The following is a 6757-nucleotide window of genomic DNA, read 5'->3' on the forward strand; positions in this document are numbered from 1 at the left end:
TTGCATTATGAAGGACCTTCAAACACTCATCTGTTGTGTGACTTATTTGTATTGAATCTTCTTTTTGCATTGTGATGATTGCTTTACATGATACTCTGCAGCTTCTTGCTGATATACTACAGAATGTCAAAACCGACAGATTCTTGTGAACAGTGCAGTGTGATTGTATTTACAGAGGTAAATGGCATGTAGAAAGTTGTAGAGTAACTAATTTATGGTAAAGCTCTCTGAAAAGTGTTTGAATATGTACATTAAAAAATTTACAGTAGAAAAAGAGCCGGCATTTAGTGTGAAATCTACACTGAGCCACAGTTAATGAGGTCGAAAATTAAACCGAGAAAAACAGCCAGTTTGGTAAAATCTCTGTAAACCTGGCTGGTATTTTCCATACATGCCTACATACTGTTCGTCCTCACCGCAGCAACAGTAGATCAATGGCTTTATGTTTAATATGTCTGAGTGGCTAACCACGCTGAATAACTCTCTGAAGAGTAATGCTGGGGAAATAACACGGACATGTCAGGTCAGTGGAAACAGCCCGTCGCATTCAAACCTCCCAGTGAACTGAATCACAGTTTAGAACACAAGACAAAGACACACCGTGGAAGAGATCCAGATATTGATAATAATAATGATTAAATACAAAGTCGTGTAAGAATGCAGAGAGTGAAAAGAGGTAAAAGAAGAGACCCCCATTAGTAAAAGGTAAAAAAAAAATGGGGTTCGAAGAAAAATAAAAAAACATATGATGTTGAAAGTTAACATAAGAAGTGTCCTTTAAGCTGAAGAAATGTGAAATGACGGTAGCCTTCACTTATTCATTCCTGGAATCCTATTATCAGATTAGTCGATCTGATTCTATTTTAAATATGCTCTGCAAAACTGAGAAAAAGACCTAATACACAAACAGATAATATGTTTCTGAAAAATGTCATCAATTCCTTGCTTTGTAGCCAGAGACTCAACAGCACTGCATCAAGCTAAAACATGTTGGTGCTCATAAACAGTAAGCAAAGTGCAGCACAGAGAAATGTAGAAAACAGTGAATTGAAGGTAGCCTTGTTCGAGTGGGCTTTTTGTGTGTGTAACAGCCTCAAATCTTGGCTCAAGGACCACTTAGGGGATTGGAGAGGTTGGAAGAAAGTGGATAAAAATGGATTATGCCATCATGTATTAAAACACACCAAATAAAATCTGTTTAGCTGACTAGTTCCTGGTTTCTCCGCTTGTTGTTTCACTATCTGTCTTTAAAGGGTTTTAGGGATTTTTCTTGTTGGATGCGGGTATAATAAGAAACTGCGCCTCTACACAGACTCGACACAGAAACTGTCTCAGAGTAGATCTACTAGTCCATAAAGGTTATTACCACGTTTGTGACTTATGGATGATCAGTAGAGGCCTGCTAAAAACTCCTGGAGTGCTCATGAAGAAGCCTGCTAAACGTGCTTGTCTTTATAAGTACATCAGGAAGTGTGAAGGAGGGTTTTTATCCGAAGGGTTTCCTCTTAAGTAAAACGCAGTGTTTGCCGTCCTCGCTGCTGTTTTGAAGTGGTAAAGATTTATGCTAAACCATTTTTGCTTATGTATGAATTTCTTTGTAGAGTGTTTTAAAGCATCTCTTTGTGTTCTTCAAGCTCTCTCTCTTTTGTTTTGGCCAGAGCTCAGAGGTCCTTTTCAAACTTCAGGTCACAGTTTAAAGGTCATGAAGTGCGCTAATAATGACCTGTGTTTGGCTCATTACCCGCCCTCCCTTTTCGCCCCCAGTTGCTCCTTAAATTCCGTTTTCATCGTTTGAGACGATTGGTTTGGAAGGTTAAGTGATCATAATGAGCCTCTGTGTAGTTTACATTAATGTTATTGGACACTTGCTCAATGTCATGTTTATCCCTGCGGTTTATCCTATGCTAGCTGTCAGCGAAGTGCTAGCAGGCAGGCTGTCATTTCCATGTAAGTGTGTTTAAGAAGTGGCTAATATTTAACTTACAGTGTTTGTTACAGATAGCAGAGGGTTTGGCGAGCTGCTGATTGAGAGATGGCGTGTATACAGCCTCTGAGACACTCCATTATTTACTTATGGTTCAGGTTGTTACAGGAATCTCTTTGAGCTAAAGGCTCAAACATGTAAGGCTTAATTAACAATGGTATGTAACTCATTTGTTAATGGAGTAATGATTTATTCAGCTCAGTGCTGTTGGAGGCATGATTTTTATGTCAGTGCATCTGAAAAGCAGCGTGCGGTAACTTTTTAGAACTGAGCCATTAAACAAAGCAAAAATGGATGTCAAGGTTGAAATTTAAGCCCAATTTAATCTGTATGATGCTGTTTAAAAGATGATTTTCAGACTTTTAAGGAGCATTGCATTCTTTAAAAACAGCCCTAAGAGGTAAACATCTTTTGACTGCCTGAAGTTTTACACGTTTTCCTCCGTGTTCATTAGTTGGCCGTTGTCAGGCCCTTAGTCACCCCCCAGCTTGGTAGAAGCATGATAAACTCTGCTGTCCTGTCCACCGTTTATCATGTGAACAGGGCCAAATGCCCCAATAGGCTGGGTCTACACTAGTGACCCCCTGTTGGTGCTCTTGGACAAAAGCAATAATCAGGATTCTCGCTAATCCACTTACTGTAACCAAGTTAAAAACAAGAAGCAAACCTCCACCAAAGCAGCTCACGCTAAGGGCAGTATTTACTTTAAGGACAAAAGTTTTGTATTTTGTATACATTCACTTTGTTTTCGTCGTGCTTATAGTACAAAAAAGTTTGTAGTGCAGTACAAACAAGTGCAAAGTGCAGGCTTTTGTTATTTGCTATGTTTAAAACCCATTTTAATATACATAATTTTCAGTAACAGTATTTTTTATTTCTTAGAAGTATTATTTGATATTGTTTTCATGTATGAGGATATTGTACGTGTAGGATTCACTTCATTAAGTAAAACGTGTTTAAATGTTTTGCAGTAAATATAGTATATAGTATTACAGTAATATAAATATAGTATAGTATTTCCAGGAACATTGTACATGTATTTAAATGGTTATAACCTGTTATTGTCATGTATGTTATAAAGTCCTAATTAGATGACATGATATTTAGAATCCCCGTATATCATTCCTGGTATGCCTATGTGTCATCAATGGAAAAATGGTAGTAAGAAAGTTTTAAATAGTTACTGTGATAAATCTATTGACCTTGAACACAATATTGTAACTCTTTATACAGGACTTTTTTATGGTGACAATACACACCACACTAACAGTTTTCCTCACGGTAACCCTGATAAGGATAGGCGATATGCTTACATTTGGAAGTTGGCAGAATATATTCATGGAGGTGTATTTGGAACACTAGCAGCACACTGCTGATTAGTCATCTGGGGTAGAAATTTAGCACAGGAAGCATCATCAAAACACAGACTGGGCGAATATAGTGTTTAAGAATGGTATTCTGTCTCGCGAGTAGTTCAGGAGACTTAAGATATCCAAAGCTGTTAGAAATTGAAGCTATTGTGGTGGAACGGAGTGGCCTAGCACCTTACTAAGAATCTCCCCCATAATTTTTAGTCTGTGTATATGAGAGGTTCCATTTCATTTCTGTCTGTAAGCTTTTTACTTGGTCGTCTTCAAGCTATATTCAGCTCTTCTAACACACTGTGTGTATGTGTGACTAAGCAACCCAGTGCCTTTATGTGGTTTGCAAACACACACCTCCTCCTGCTTGGCTTCTCTGTTGAAATTTAAGGCTACAATCAAGAATAATATGTAGTCCTAAATGTGCAAGTCTTTCTGTTTGCTCTTCTCTGTAATCACACCTTTTCTCCTGGCCTTTTCATTTAATCCCCCTCTTGCACGTGGCCCCCTTTTCCATGAACAATCTGTTCTGCTTGTCACATCGTCCTGCCCTTCATCAGAGGCCGAGTGAAACTCTGGCTGATTAACGGGGTTTTTTCTCCGAAACGCCAGGGTCTTTGTCAGCCCTCGCTGTAACTAATGGCAACACAGACTTAATTCGATCCCTCCCCTCTTACTTTATTATTAACGCCTGCCATGCCACCGAAATATATCTCATCCTGTGAAATTTGTATTAACATTTTAGTCTCAGGAACATTAAATAACCCCCAGATAAATATCAAACAACCAAATTGTCCAGTTTGCTCCTGGTTGAAGGAGGAGGGATTTCTCTCCTGATTTCACGTTAGGAATATCACTCAAGAAAATAAGAGAAAAAAAAAGGAGATATTTGACAGATACCTGGTCCATGTCTGTGCGTGAAAAGCAGATGTTGTAGCAAAAGAGGAAAGTCTTGGTGGTAAAGTTGTTGAGTGAATTGGATCGCAGAAGCACGTAGACACAAATTTCTTCAGATTTTATGATTAACAGAACATCCTATCATTGGTTAGTAGTCATAAAGAATGTGTAAGCATTTTCCCTGTTTCCCTGCATATGCTTCACAAAATTAAAATGAACATTTTCCTATGTTCCATTTATTATTCACAACAGTTAGCAGTAGCAGCGGCATAATCTGCTGTGATTGGTTGGGGGTGAAGTGAAGTTGGGACAAATGAGGGAACGAGAATAACAACACTGATTAAATAGACTCACATTTCCATATAACAGGTGTGCAACAAATCATGCAACACTTCTTCTTCTCTGTGGTCTTGGTGAGCTGGGCTTGAATGACTTCTCCACCGTCCAGGTTGTGGTACTCTCCTGAGTAGAAGCAGTTCGGGATAACAGAGTTGGAGTCCATCTGACTGAGGAACAAGGGGCTGGTGAAGTAGCTGAATGAATTTTGAGGACTACTACAGGAACAACCTGAGCAGGCTGGTGTTAGGTATTTAGCACCAACTGAACTTGTAAAAGGAAATCAAACAGGACCGTCCGTTGATCGAGGATGGTGTAGTTCTCTAGAACTGATGGAAAAAAAGAGAACTCTGAGTTGGCAGATATACTGTTAGAGCTGTAAATATACCTGGGCGGCCTGCCCAAGTAAAGTCTCTGTGTGAGCAACACTGTGTTCATATTTTCTACTTATTTCAATCAGGGGGCCTATGCAAGCGATGATGTGAAAGTAAATCAAAGTGTTTTTTTTAGGAGGATTATGTATCTGTGCTTGAAAGATATAAAGCGTATAAAGTGTTTGCTGCAGGTTTAGACAGTGAATTAACTCTGATCCAGCAGGTTTGAATGTTGGTGTACGACGAAGCTGTACTCCTGTTTTAAGAGAGCGCGCACACACCTCTTTCCACTGCCTCTAAGCTTGCAGTGACAAAATAGGCAAACAGCCTTGTCAGCACTATTAACTGCACTCCAATTACATCTTTACCTCCTTTGATTCCTGCCTCCATCTTTTCCCCTTTAGCTTATGTTTCTCCACATGCTCCGTTGCCACCGTTCACAACCCGCTGCCTCACTTGCTCATCTTCTTTCTCTGACAAGATAATACAGTGTAATAGCACACAGATGCTGCAGGGCTCCCTCCCAACGGTTCATGCCGGAATTTCCTCAAACCCCACACAGACCCTACGTGGCCCAACGTGCCACCTGAACCTCCACCCTCTTTCTATAAATGTCAGCAGTTAACCGAAGAATGAATCTTGACTGTGCCCTGGGGCGGGCAGCAGGACGGTGGTGATCCAGGACAGTTGAAGGGGGGCGTTGTTGGAGTGCTGAGCTGGTTGCTGCTTTGCTGTGCCCTGCAGCGTAAACATGGGAAGGTACTGTGGTAGAGATGCTGTGCCTGGGAGGAAAGGGAGCTTTCAGAAGGTTCACTACAGCTGTCTGTTGTAAAGTGTCTGCTTTGACCCCAGTGATTTGCTTGTGGCTCAAGGCTTAATTTTGCTAAAAAGTTTCCATCCTTTCTTTTTCCTTTCTTCGTTTTCACACTGGAAAAAATTGCTCCAAAGAAATTCTCTTAAAATAGATCACAACTCCTGCCTTTTGTGTGAGGCGATTTGTTGTGCAGTATATCTTGTTGTGCCGAGGATATGCACGCATGTGTACGTGCACTTGGGCCACAAAAGAAGGCAATTCAGTGACTATTACATTAATCGTTCAGTAATTTTGTGCTTCTCTGAAAATATCTCATTTTGTGATTTTTATTTATTTATTTATTTTTTTAATTTTAATTTTAATTTTTTGGGTCGGTCACACATGATGGGGGGGATAAATCAGCTGCTCTCCAGTAGGTTTTGCCTCCTGCTAATCAATACCAGCACCAGTATTTTGGACTCCAGCCACCTATAGTAGTCCTTGTTCTGCTCTGCACCCACAGTGATCCTCCAGCTCTCAACCTCCTGCAAGATGGTGTAGCTGGAATATGTCCGAAATAAACTGAATGACATCAAACTTCAGAGATGAGATGTTTCTCTCTGCTCCAGCATACTGGACGTCATGCACCAGTTCCTGCTTCAGACTATCCTCTGTCTGTCTTAAACACTTGCAAACACATGCCCTTCATGTTCCTTTTATTATCAGGCCTGATTTGTCCTCTTAATGCTTGTTTACATCTCTTTTTGCTGAGCAGTGAAAGGCAATTGGTCATGGAGCTGGAGTGAGGTTTTCTTCATGTAAAAGTGATCTTTTAGCTTTTGTCAGTAATTTACAGCTGTGAGCTCCTGGCTTGACAGTATCATTTACTCTACAATGACAGCGTGAAATTCAGGAATATACTGTGCTAGCAAAAAGTGCTATACACACAAAAAAGAAATGATTTCTTTGGTATAAATTTTTGCTTTATTAATCGATGATTGAAGTGAAAAGT

This window comes from Pundamilia nyererei, unplaced genomic scaffold, assembly GCF_000239375.1.
Source record: "Pundamilia nyererei isolate P.nyererei 1_Seehausen unplaced genomic scaffold, PunNye1.0 scaffold00153, whole genome shotgun sequence".
NCBI classification, from domain to species: Eukaryota; Metazoa; Chordata; class Actinopteri; order Cichliformes; family Cichlidae; genus Pundamilia; species Pundamilia nyererei.